Here is a 14,697-nt window from a genome sequence, read left to right on the forward strand (position 1 = left end):
CTCCTTTGTTTCCTTCAATTCATTTTACTCATTTCCGTCGCATTTCATGATTCTCAGAAGGAGGTGGCATATGAAGACTTTAAAAAGTAAAGCTGACGCGGTGTTCGTTGTGTGATCAAGAGCACTTGATGCTTGAAACGCGTCATCTAGAAAGGTTGCAAGAATGAAATCATTGCCTTGCCTGAAGCTGTGGGGTCCGCCTCTTCATTTCGCCGTGGTGGAGGTGTTGAAGACTGTTGCTGATATATATATATATATATATATATATATATATATATATATATATATATATATATATATATATATATATACTAGCAGCCCGCCCCAGCGTTGCCTGGGGCAGAAGGGGGCTGGGGGCTGCATTTTTTGGCCGGGGCGGAGCGAGCAGAGGTAGGTGTGATGTACCTCACGACCCCCGCAGCCCCGACCCCCTGCGCTGACAGATTGCTCCTCCACCCTGCTCCGCTCCGTTCTCAGCCGCCCTCAGCCCTCAGCCGGTCAGCTCTGCTCCGCTGCTGCAGCTGACGGGACTCCTCCTTCTCCTTCTCTGGAAACACGGACATGTTCACGGACACGGATCACCTCCTCCTCCCGCCCCCGCTCCCGCCCCGACATGTTTCTAAATGCCTTACCTCTCTGCCGGCAAGCCGTCATTAAAGACATTGAAGCTTTGAATTTTTCTCCGTGTGGATCTTTCCGAAGTTGGGTCTGCAAATGAATTAATTTTTGACGGCCTTCCCGGGTCGGGAAAAGAACCCACCACTGGTAACAGCGGGTCCGTGGCGGCATTATCTGATGCTGCCGAAACCGGAACGGAACGAAGAAAGGCTCCTTTGCAGGTTGGAGTCTGTCTTAAGCAGGGATGACGGCTACAAAGCGGGGCAGAGAGCTTCATGAACATGTGCAATTATTATTGAATGGACATAAAGACCGAAAATAAGCACCCACAGAGGTTTTAATAAAAGTGCACTTCGTCTCCCAGAATGCCGTTAAGCCACGCCCATATGGGCAGGAGACAAGTAAGTGCACGAAGAGAACGCTATGCCGAGTCTTTCCAAAAGCCACTGATGAAAGGAAGAGGGTTCCTGAAACGCATCTGGCAAATTGAAGTGAACTGCCTGTCCTGAAGGCTATCTCTGCCGGCAAGCCGTCATTAAAGACATTGAAGCTTTGAATTTTTCTCCGTGTGGATCTTTCCGAAGTTGGGTCTGCAAATGAATTAATTTTTGACGGCCTTCCCGGGTCGGGGAAAGAACCCACCACTGGTAACAGCGGGTCCGTGGCGGCATTATCTGATGCTGCCGAAACCGGAACGGAACGAAGAAAGGCTCCTTTGCAGGTTGGAGTCTGTCTTAAGCAGGGATGACGGCTACAAAGCGGGGCTGAGAGCTTCATGAACATGTGCAATTATTATTGAATGGACATAAAGACCGAAAATAAGCACCCACAGAGGTTTTAATAAAAGTGCACTTCGTCTCCCAGAATGCCGTTAAGCCACGCCCATATGGGCAGGAGACAAGTAAGTGCACGAAGAGAACGCTATGCCGAGTCTTTCCAAAAGCCACTGATGAAAGGAAGAGGGTTCCTGAAACGCGTCTGGCAAATTGAAGTGAACTGCCTGTCCTGAAGGCTATCTCTGCCGGCAAGCCGTCATTAAAGACATTGAAGCTTTGAATTTTTCTCCGTGTGGATCTTTCCGAAGTTGGGTCTGCAAATGAATTAATTTTTGACGGCCTTCCCGGGTCGGGGAAAGAACCCACCACTGGTAACAGCGGGTCCGTGGCGGCATTATCTGATGCTGCCGAAACCGGAACGGAACGAAGAAAGGCTCCTTTGCAGGTTGGAGTCTGTCTTAAGCAGGGATGACGGCTACAAAGCGGGGCAGAGAGCTTCATGAACATGTGCAATTATTATTGAATGGACATAAAGACCGAAAATAAGCACCCACAGAGGTTTTAATAAAAGTGCACTTCGTCTCCCAGAATGCCGTTAAGCCACGCCCATATGGGCAGGAGACAAGTAAGTGCACGAAGAGAACGCTATGCCGAGTCTTTCCAAAAGCCACTGATGAAAGGAAGAGGGTTCCTGAAACGCGTCTGGCAAATTGAAGTGAACTGCCTGTCCTGAAGGCTATCTCTGCCGGCAAGCCGTCATTAAAGACATTGAAGCTTTGAATTTTTCTCCGTGTGGATCTTTCCGAAGTTGGGTCTGCAGATGAATTAATATATATATATATATATATATTACCTACTGGCGGTCGCCAGTAGGTAGTTATAGTTAGGACCTAGTTTCCATAGGAAATGCTCAACATTCTATTTGGAATAACTTTTATATATATATTTGGGTCACAGAGGTCACCGCCGCCGCACCACTCGTCCTGGGTGCAGTCCTACGCGGTGGTGAGCCGCGATATATATAAAACGCCTTTCTCAATGTCAACCACACTCAACAATAATGAATTGTATTGTTTGAATACACGTGTAACAATGTAGCAATTAAAATTTTTCTTGAACACTTGTATACTTTGCACGATTAGCACACTACAAGATGGCTACCATAAATCTTATGTACAGTCACCTTTTCTATTTCTATTTTTACTGCATTCTTGCAGTCACGAAAAGTCACATGCACCAATCACCTGTATTTAAGTCTATTTTGAACTTTATTGAACTGACATTGAGAAAGGCGTTTTACGCCGAAACGCGTCTGTCAGCATGAGAGGGGGGGGGAAACTTTGAAAAATAAAATCGGGCCGATATATATATCCATCAACGCTCCGACAAGCTTGCCGTTGAAAACAGCACCTTTAAGGAGAAACGGACACTTCACTGCGGCATGCGTGCTGCAGCAAATCTTTTATTCCATTTTTAGAAGTGAATTCAGAGTGCCACGATCCAGATGCGTTTCAGCGAACTCAGTCCCCTTGCTCACCAGATAACAGTGATTAGAAACAAACACATTTTAAAATATTAACCACCAATGAAAACGTTCAGCAGATTGTCATGTGACCCCTGTTTTTCATAGATGAAAGACTTTAGCCCCAGGTTAAACTTACAAAAAGCAGACTAGCGTTTTCCACTGTCAAATCCAAAGAACGTATTTACTTCTGCATCCTTACTTGTACATAAGACAACAAATATATTTTTTCTAAAAGGGTCACATTTCGAATATCAATATAAAACATATAGTGCACAAATGCAATAACCAGTGAACAATTAGCATTTAACAGACACTACGATGTATCCTTGTAATAATCATAGAAATCAAAGGCAAGAGCTGCAACCAAGGGCTGAACGAAAATTAATCCTACTTTTCTTTAATTACTGCATAATACATATGAATTGCTCCGCCCCCGGCTGCCAGCACCCATCACATTGCTATGTTCATTGGTAGCGATGCGAATGAACCCACTAAAACACGTTGTCATGAACTTGGATTTGCTGATCACCTGCGCTTTGCCTGTGTCAATGACAGTCCGAACAGTGCTCTAAGTGTAAAGTGCTCATAAAATGAGAAAAATATACATAAAACAAATACCGAGTTCCCAGCCGGGAACCCTTCGGTCCTGTGTTTGGATCCGAGAGAAGGCAGCAGTACAGACAATGTATGTCTTATTATATCAAGGGATCCACCTTGTAAGTTCTTATCAGCTCAGGATCCCATTCCGAAAGTGGCTACGTGCAAATAAATCCAGGTTAAGGTCATAGGCTAAAGTGGCTAGTGCGTTGTAAACTACTCTAATGTTGAGTATTACAGGATCATTACACAACTGTGCAAAAGGTACCAATAAATAGTATAAAACCATAAATTCATAAGCAATAAATCCATGATAAAATACACATCCACCGGACACCAGATGGAGATATAAAAACTACTCCTACATTAGATAACTAAAAAAACACTATATACATAAATGAATATGCGAAATGCCTTCTGAAACAGAATTAAACCTAGATTATAAACCTGAACCTACCAAACTTGATGCTCTCTCTCATGTAAATTAAGAGGAAGTGTTTGACCAATTTCATAAAGATATTCAGAGGTAATGATGTAAATCCTCACAAATATTCAGTCCTTTTGGGCTCTTTGTGTCAAGCTCTAAAATGTACCTCGTTTCGAGTTGTCTCAAAGCTTTTTCCCTGTTACCTCCTCTCTTGCTGCAAGGGACACTGTCTTTAAGATAATATGTTAGAACATTAAAATTGTTGTTATGTTCTAATTTGACGTGTCGAGCAACAGAATAGGATGGGTCAGAATTACCGTTGCTCTTAAGTGTTGTAATATGCGGGCGTGTACCTGAAGTTTTGTACTTCCAACACATTGGAGACCCCATACACATGATAAGACATAAACTGCATGATCTGTTTTGCATGTAAAATGTCCACCTATCATGATCACCTCATTTGACAAGGCGTTCTTATATGAATTAGTATTGGCCCCAAATCTGCACGCACTGCAGGTACTACACTTAACCCCTTCGATGCGGGTGACAAAGCCAGCTCGTCATGGGCGTTACCTGCGCTGCGCGCATGACGAGCTGGCTTTGTCACGTTACCCGCGATTTTTAAATTTCAGAGCGCAGCGGGAAAACCCGCTAGCGCGCATGCGTTTAAAGAAACCCTTTTTAGGAGAGAGCCAAATATCTTTATTGAAGAGCTCAGGACTATTTTTGACCAAATCACTCCTCATAGAGTGCACTTTCCGGTAGGTAAAATCAGGTTTGGATGGTAAAACTTCCTTAAGAACTCCATCTGTCAACACGATAGGCCATTGTGAATTTATAATCTTCCTTATGGTGTGAGACTGCTAAAAAAAGGTAGAAATAAATCTACATTGAGAATCGGAGGACTCATCTTGCACACCAGAGGTATCGGATCTTAGCTGTGTGATTCGTTGAAATGGGGACCACATTCAGCAATGTCGATCTTTCCTTCCCATTAGCTTTTTTCATTGCTTGATCTAATTTGTGTGCCTTGTACCCCCGGGCCAAGAGTCTAAGTTTTGCATTTTCCTGCGATTCTTTTAGTGCCCTTTCTGAACTACAGGCCCTCCGTATTCTCAGAAATTCCCCATAAGGGAGACTAGCTATGGTGTGATGCGGATGCAAACTGGTGGCGCGTAATAGAGTATTACCTGCCGTGGGTTTCTGATACAGGCTTCTTTTTATCAGTCCTTCATGCACAGTAATCTGAATGTCCAAAAAATTAGTGGAACTAGCTTCAAAATGGGAAGTAAAAGTAAGGTTGAGCTCATTCACATTTATAAGCTCCACAAACATATATATATATATATATATATATATATATATATATATATATATATATATATATATATATATATATATATATATATATATATATATATATATATATATATATATATATATATATATATATATATATATATATATATATATATATATGTATATATCCAACATGCAAATTTCCGAGTGGCTTCACTCTTTCTTTGGACTCACCTGCATGTTGGACATATATATATATATATATATATATATATATATATATATATATATATATATATATATATATATATATATGTATATATATATATATATATATATATATATATATATATATATATATATATATATATATATATATATATATATATATATATATATATATATATATATATATATATATATATATATATATATATATTCAGTCCGATCTCCTGCACAAGCCATGCGATGCGAAGGAATCACGAGCCACTCCAGCCGGGTAGGGTTTAAGGTATTTTTAATGGGCACAAAACAGACGCGTTTCGAGCGCACAGGCTCTTGGTCACATGACCATAACAGACAAGTTGTTGCGTTAAGTAACATTGGTTTAAAGGAAATGAAAAAAAGACTCAATGTTTCTGTCACATTGAGTTCACTGACATGCTTTAGAAAAGTTACATTGCATCATGTAAAAACATGTAAATGGGTAATTTACATAAAGCACATTTTTATACATCTGTGTTTATATGCAAAACATTGTGCAGAGTGAGTTCATCTTGTACAAAATTGCGGGTGTAGTACCCAATTCATTTTATAACTCGAGTTATATAAGTTGGAGAGGGGGGAGGTGGGGGAATCATAATCATTTTTATCCGATTGGAAGGGAAGGGACTGTGAGTGAAAAATGGCCTAATAAGGGTTGTAACACCAACTATGGTAGATAATATCGCATAGGTTGAGCATAGGGTGACTGGAGTTCTGACAATACCGGGTATAGTACCCATATATATATATATATATATGTAAACATAAATATAAGAGGGGGAGAAAGAGAAAGGGCGGGCGTGAAGGGTGAGGTGGAATGAGGGGAGCGTCAAGCGGGAGGGGAGGGCAACCACCCCGAGGCCCCATCCATGTAGGAGGACTCAGGTAGGGAGGACACCCGCGGCAATTTTTGATTCGACCACTGTTAAAGATTCCTGCCACCGTGCAGGGGTTTCTCTCGGGGGAGCTGACGCTCTTGCCTCAACCGCTCGCTGATTGGTGCATTCTGAGACCAGTGCTCTCCGCAAGTCCAGCAGCCATGTGTCAATCTTGGGGCCTGTTTGCGCCTTCCAGGACACGGCTGTTTTTTGTTTGGCCAAGCCCAGAGCAAGATCCAAGAATGTATTTACATTCTTACGAGTCGAGTTACACCTTGTGATTCCCAGAAGAAAATGGAGGGGGGTCACCTCCAGCAGCGTGTCCGTTGCCGCTGTAAGCACAATAGGCACCTCTGACCAAAATACGTGTATGGTGGTACAAGTCCAGACCATGTGGGTAAAGGAAGCTCCCCGGGCTCTACATCTGGGACAAACGTCCATGGCAGTAGGGTACATACAAGCTGTGGGGGGTGAGGTAAGAATGGTGAAGGTCATTCAATTGAGTGTATTTCCCTCAGGCGTTGACTGAAACAGTTTTGGGTTGGTTAAGACACTGCTGCCATTGTTTGTCTGATAGGGTAACGGACAGATCGCTATCCGAATATGCACTCAGTGTCGTCAACGCAGGAGGAACATCGAGTCTAATGGAGGTGTATATGCTCGTTATGGCTCGTCAACCGCGGCCATGTGTGAGTAGTGTGTAGTAACTGTGAGGTAACAGGTTCCACCGGTTCAGCATTTCATATCCGTAGAGACAAGCGAGACAGTAAGGCATGTAGTAAAAAGAAACCCTGCGGTACACCATATGTTTACACCAAGCCTTCAAATGTTAATAACTGCGAGTCGGCGTACATGTCACCCCATGTGTCCAGTCCACTCTTCCTCCACACCCCCAACTCTGGGCGTCCATGACATGAGTATGTGCTTGGGAGCAGTTCCAAGGGTAAACTGGGAGCGTTAGGGGGTGGGTGACCCCTGGGTCTCACATATCTAGATCAATCCCGCCTGGCTACCGTCATTAATAAGTTAAACCGTCGCCTCTGGGTCTGTGTAATCGTTCCCGATAGCCACTCCAGTAGCATCGGGGGATCCCAGCCCATGGTGCCAGTGGCCAACTCAGTGAGGTTGCTCCCGGCGATCCACCGCATCGGCCACTGCAGCTGTGCCGCTGCATAATATCGCTCATAGTTCGGTGTACCCAGGCCGCCCTCGACAGTGGCATATATAGTTTATGAAGCGCCACCCTGGCTCGGAATTCCCCCATATCAATGTTATCAGTAGAGACTCCAGGTCTCGGAAGAGTCTCCGGGGGTAGATGGTAGGGGAGCATGCAGAAAACGTATAAGAGACGAGGGAGGATTAACATCTTAGATATCACAACCCGGCCCATTGGAAGCAAAGGGAGACCTGTCCGAAACGGGAGGGCCAATCGAGCACGTGTTATAGCCGAGCCTAGGCTCCCATCAATCGTGTCTGATTCTAGGTGATAAATCTCGACCCCCATCTACTTAAATGTATCGAACGCCCACTTTAATGGGGTAGTTGTAGCGGCGCCGTCAGCTGTCATTGAGTCGATGTCATAGGGGTCATGGGAATGCCACTGACCGCGCGACACGCAGGGGAGCATGGGCGGGACAGCGCCCTAGTCCCACACGACGGGCGAGCAGAGCCCTTAGCGCGGCACCCCTCCCTAAGCCGACCTCCTTACTCAAGCAGCCAATAGGGAGGACTCACCTGGGAGATGGGGGCGTCCCTTACGGTATATAGCGGCGCAGCAACTGTGCTCGGCCTCTCTTTCCCGCCAGGATTCCCTTAGGCTCTGCGCTGATCCGGTGCCGTCGTGCGTCGTCGTCAGCTAGGTATGTACCGCTATCTCGCCTCCCCCCGGCCTCGTCCCTGGGCATGACCAGGTTGCACGGGGCCCCAGTGGTGATTGATTGCCACGGGGGGGTTAGTGGTGGCTACGCCATAGTGCGCGGGCGGATAATTAGTAGAACGGTCTTGAGGGAGTGGGGAGAGCGTGCTCGCAGTGCCGTGTGGGCCACGGAGATTCTTCTGTGGCACGGGCGAGTCCGGGGCGCGGGAAGAATGCGCGGGTGAAGTGCGAGTCGTATTTTGTAAAATGCTGTCGCGAGGGAGTGTGACTTTGAATAATGGGGTCATGATCCCAATCCCTCCATGCGGGCTATGCCTGGTAAGGGTGCGGGCAAGGGGGTATAGCGTCATCGCGGCATCCCCTCCCATCCCTCCGTTTGTACTAGGTTCCTATCGAGGGTGGGGGGAGAACGGGATAGCTGGTACCGCTCGCGGTCAGCGGCAGGCCTCAGACTGTGCGTTAGCTTTCCTGGCATGAGGGGTAATTTGGCACAAGCCCGCTACGAGAGGGGCCTGTTCTACAAAACCCCGCTCCCCCCCCCTCCCACGTGGCGGCGGCGTAGCTGCAGTCGCTGGGGCTAGGCGATGGGGATCGGGCGATTTAGGCTCAGTTGCAAGTCACATTTCGGCCCCGGTAGAGCCCATTCCCACGTCGGCATACTGATAATGGCGTTTGCGCTGGGAGCAGGTTTCACGCAGATCGCGGGGCGAGCCAACATGGCCCTGCGCCATGTGGCTCCCTCACCGTCGCCTGCGGGTCCGGAGCACATGCTGGTTCCTTGGCTTGCATGACCGTGCTCTCCGGCCGAGAGTCACCAGGTCCAGGCACCCACGAGACCCACCGGCACAGCCGTGGATAAAAAGGGGTAAGGGGTTCGAGCGCGGGTACACAACCCGGAGCTTCCCCTTCGAATGAGGGCGTTCTCCGGCATGCGTAGGCTCACCCTGTATGGGCAATCACACCGCCAGTACACGAAACAGCAAGGGCGGCCACAGGCGCTACGAGGCAGAAGTAGTAAGTTTTAATGAGGCCGTGGGTAGGCGACACTCCCGGTTAAGTCCCCCTATGAGGATAGAAAGCAGGGATATCCTGGGAAGGGGGCGGGGACTGTCTACCAAAGGTCCGAGATAGGTCAGTGGTTATGCGGCCCCAAAGAGATGATAGGCTGTTGTTTACGAGTTCAAACCCCTTGCTATTGTATTGAATTTTAACTTAAATACCGGCACCCAGCCGTTTTTAGGTCTCGCGACCTATCGATGTGCGCAAGCGCATCGAGCGGAGCGAGAATTCAAGTGGCGAAAATCATCGTCAAACCAAGGGCTTTCAGCCCCGCGGTTTTCATGCAGTTCACGTGAACCACGTGATTAAACATGCACGCGCATCAGGCACTCCTCCCACACCTCACGGACATCTGTTCATTTCTCCTCCCCCTCCCCAGCCAGCTTCCCCCAGGCCCCTGCTGCTTCACACCCTCATTGCCGCTCGGCCCCCTCCCATGCCCGCCGTGTCGCATTTCACCTCCCCCCTCCCCTTCTCTGCCTTGCCTTCCCTCCGTCTTGTTTTCTTTGTCTACACCCTCATTGCCGCTCGGCCCCCTCCCATGCCCGCCGTGTCGCATTTGAACTATAGTGAACTCCCACAGTTCGATACAACAGCTGGGCTCCCCTTTCATCTACACATCGCTCTGTACCAGTCAAGCAATCTGCCTTGCCTTCCCTCCGTCTTGTTCTTTTTACTTTAAAACTACTGATCCGTCACGTGTTTTTCTTTACGAGCCTTCAAAGTGAAATGTAATTACTGTTTTGGCTTCTTTCAGCACCTCCCCCCTCCCACACCAGCACCTCCCCTCTCTCTCCCCGCAAACACAGACTTGCCCTACCAGCACTCCTCCCACACCAGCACCTCCCCCCTCCCACACCAGCACCTCCCCTCTCTCTCCCCGCAAACACAGCCTTGTTCTTTTTTTCTTTTTACTTTCAAACTACTTTTTCCAATTTCAACTGTCTCGGAGTTCCCTTGTTTCTCAGAGCATGGTATTATCTTCTTATTTCTATCACGTCCATCGCTAAAAATGGCCTTCAGCTGAAGGTGTGGCAGAGCCTATTCTTTTAAGAAGCAGAGATCCGTCACGTGTTTTTCTTTACGAGCCTTGGTGGCGTCCCCTCAGTAAACACACTGCGTTGGTTCACCATTGCTGTGACGTCAGGGCTTCGAATAGTTGGGTTACGTAAGGCGTACCGTGGATCGACGTACAGGCAGGCAACAACGCGCCAACAAAAGCGATGAAGGCTTACAGGAAACATCCTCTGCAGCGGGGCTTATCTCGACTGGGACAGTAATTCAAAGTGAAATGTTATTACTGTTTTGGCTTCTTTCTGCGCCAGCAGGCGGAAAAAAAGACAATGGGAAACACCCGAGCCGGCAGAGTCAGCACTCCAGACTGTCAGAATCCACAGAAAGTACGTGCGCCCCACAAATAGGCCATCAGCTCCACCGCATGCCTTCAACCCTAGTTACATTTAATTAGCAGCAGCAGCATTTCTCCTGCGCCAGGCCACATCAAAGGCTCTGTGCCACTTTCACCCACACAGCAACACTTACAGACACCCAACGCCACTCACACCCACGCAAGCCCACTATCATCCACGCAACACCACACTCACCCAAACAACGCCACTCACTCACTCACGCAAAGCCACTCACACCCACGCAGTGCCACTTTCACCCACACAGCACCACTTTCAGACACGCAACGCCACTCACACACGCAACACCACTCACACACGCAACGCCACTCACACACGCAACGCCACTCACACACGCAAAGCCACTCACACATGCAACGCAACTCACACATGCAACGCCACTCACACATGCAACGCCACTCACACATGCAATGCCACTCACACATGCAACGCCACTCACACATGCAACGCCACACACACATGCAACGCAACTCACACATGCAACGCCACTCACACATGCAACGCCACTCACACACTCACACATGCAACGCCACTCACACATGCAACGCCACTCACACATGCAACGCCACACACACATGCAGCGCAACTACACATGCAACGCCACTCACACATGCAACGCCACTCACACATGCAACACCACTCACACACACAACGCCACTCACACACACAACGCCACTCACACAGGCAATGCCACTCACACACGCAACGCCAATCACACACGCAACGCCACTCACACACGCAACGCCACTCACACACGCAACGCCACTCACACACGCAACGCCACTCACACACGCAACGCAACTCACACACGCAACACCACTCACACAGGCAACGCCACTCACACAGGCAACGCCACTCACACACGCAACGCCACTCACACACGCAACGCCACTCACACACGCAACGCCACTCACACATGCAACACCACTCACACACGCAACGTAAGTCACACACGCAACGCCAGTCACACACGCTACGCCACTCACACACGCTACGCCACTCGTACACGCAACGCAACTCACACATGCAACGCCACTCACACATGAAACGCAACTCACACATGCAACGCCAATAACACATGCAACGCCACTCACACATGCAACGCCACTCACACATGCAACGCCACTCACACATGCAACGCCACTCACACACGCAACGCCACTCATCCACGCAAAGCCACTCATCAACGCAATGCCACTCACATATGCAACGCCACGCACCCACGCTACACGACTAACACATGCAATGCCACTCACACATGCTACGCCACTGACACATGCAACGCCACTCACACATGCAACGCCACTCACTCAAAGCAACGCAACTCACTCACGCAACGCCACTCACACACGCAACGCCACTCATCCACGCAACCCCACTCATCCACGCAACACCACTCGCACACACAACGCAACTCACACATGCAACGCCACTCACACATGAAACGCAACTCACACATGCAACGCCAATAACACATGCAACGCCACTCACACATGCAACGCCAATCACACATACAACGCCAGTCACACATGCAACGCCACTCACACATGCAACGCCACTCACACATGCAACGACACTCACACACACAACGCCACTCACACACGCAATGCCAATCACACACGCAACGCCACTCACACACGCAACACCACTCACGTTGCCAATAGGTCTCGCAGTAGGAAAGTTGGAGCCATTACCATTGCAAATAACAATGCCTTTTATTTTTTTTTCATTTTAAAAACATAAAGGGCTTTGTCATTTACAAAACCAATAGCTCCAACTTTCCTACTGCGAGACCTATTGGCAACGCCAGTGCTTGTTTTTTCTTCGAGCGCCCGGAATAGCTCATTGCGGTGAGCGTTAGACTGGTGACGGAAGGGTTAGGGGTTTGATCCCGGCCTCGGCAGCAGGCTGTTTTTGAAGGAAAGTGAACAGCTTACAATGCCAAAGCTTAGTTCCGGAAGAGAAATCATGGTATTAAAATGACTAATCCTTGAGTCCAAGCCTGCAATGCAATGCGCCTTGCTTGGAGATGGTGTACTGCCCTCCCCACCTAGGATGGTTCTCGAGGAATGGGCACGGCGGGCTGATTGCTTTAATTTTCACCAATACTTTCCGAATGAATGAAGATTTTCCGCCAGCTTGTTCAGGGATTTTACAATGAATTTGTAAGCATCTAGATCCCTCCACTGTACTGCGGGTGTCACATAGCAATGCTTTCTGAATGAATGAAGATTTTCATAAAATATTCTTGGCATGAAAAACCTTATTTATTTATTTATTTTGAAAGTTTTATATAGCGCGAACGAGATCTTCGCAGATATCAGAGCGCTTTACAGAGGAGGGGAGCATATATAAACAGATACATCAATAGTGTTAAAAGTACAGTGTAGTGATATCATAAACAATCAAGTAAGTCAATTTCAAAGTCAAACAAAAATGCAAAGGGTTCGAACAAGTAGTACAGATCAGTATCGAGTCTTTGAAGTTAATCCCCAGTAGTAGTTCAAGTGCATTTAGCCATGAGGACAGCATTGAGCAATTCCGGTCATGACAGCTAGCATGTCTCGCTGCGTACCCATCCTAAATATTAGCTGGTTGCCTCTCTCTAGACCCGACAACTACAGCCCAAAAGTTTCCGTTTGCATGTGTATTTCAAGACACGGTTATGAGGATACATCCCTCTTTGCATGTATAAACACTCGATTCTGGTGAGTGTCCATTGTCATGCAGCCCCATTTGTTACAGTATTTATTTTTACAGGGCACAATGATATTTGATAACAACCGGGTACAGATTTCATGTAAGGCTCTCCTCAGTACAAGCCACAATAAAAGGAGGGTTTTTGTGCAGAGGGACGGGGTTTTGATACGAAGCAGGGACTGCCACGTTAGGTTCTGCACCCTTATGATTGATACCCATGGCCAATTTTCAAATTATTATGATAATCAGAAACTAGATGCCCAGACCTGAGGCGGAAGCCGGGTTCTGGAGGTACGCTATTCTATTTTAAAATTGTGCAAACTGCTTTTTTATCTGTTGATTTGTTGATTTGATAACTTCTAAAGCTTACCTGACCACTCTATTCCGCCCTCCTACCACGCAGCCGAGTGTGCACTGCGGCGGTAATTGTTTGTTGTCAGTTGTCATTCAGCGGCCGCCATCGCAGGCGCGCCGCTAGCCACGCCCCCTCCTTTCCCTTCATAATGTGCCTGGGCAGGAAGCGCAGCGGGAGCGCCTAGGGCAAGCCCGTCTGCGCCCGTCCGCGCCTGCACGGGCCCAGGGACCAGGCAGAATGAAGAACTCATCAGGTATTCCTCCCTTGACTTGTATTCTCTTCATAACCCCGCTCTTCAACCCCTTGACCCTACCACACACGCTCGCCTAAAGGCAAACAATATCCTTTCTCACCATCACATAAAGAACCAACTTCTATCCTATCTCAAAGATGCAAAACCAATAAACCCCCCCCTAAACCCAATCTCCGGACCCTCCGATGTCTCTATCTTAACACCAGATCCCTGGTCAAACACCAACTAGATATATTCCTGCTCTTGAAGTCGGATAGCCCTGACATACTATTTGTCACTGAGACATGGCTTACCACAGACTCCTTGCCAGATATACTCACGGCCCTACCATCAGACTATTACATCCTGTCAGCAAATAGAAAATCAGGAAAAGCTGGGGGAGGCGTTGCCGCCATTATTCATAAAGACCATACGTTCACCATCTTACCTCCTCTAGACTTACCTGATATGGAAAACGTACTCATCAAATCTGACACCGATACAGGCACCATGGCGCTAGCATTGATCTACCGACCACCTACATCTATGCCTTCCTTTCCAGCTTCTTTGTCTGAGCAAGTAGCAGGTCTAGTTGTCGACTATGACAAGGTCATGGGGGATTTCAATTACTGGTACAATGACTCAGAAGCTGGACCTCACGCCA

General features: G+C 47.6%; 1 protein-coding gene across 1 annotated transcript in view; it reads left to right on the plus strand.

The window, feature by feature from the left end:
- Positions 1 to 186, plus strand: part of LOC147684318 (deoxyribonuclease-1-like) — a 77,228-nt gene extending 77,042 nt beyond the window's left edge. The window contains exon 13 of the mRNA XM_086940200.1: positions 64 to 186. The gene's annotated coding sequence lies outside the window, so the exon portion shown is untranslated. The remainder of the gene's footprint in view (positions 1 to 63) is intronic.
- Positions 187 to 14,697: the final 14,511 nt, after the last annotated feature.

This window comes from Lissotriton vulgaris, chromosome 10 (assembly GCF_964263255.1).
Source record: "Lissotriton vulgaris chromosome 10, aLisVul1.2, whole genome shotgun sequence".
Taxonomy (NCBI): Eukaryota; Metazoa; Chordata; class Amphibia; order Caudata; family Salamandridae; genus Lissotriton; species Lissotriton vulgaris.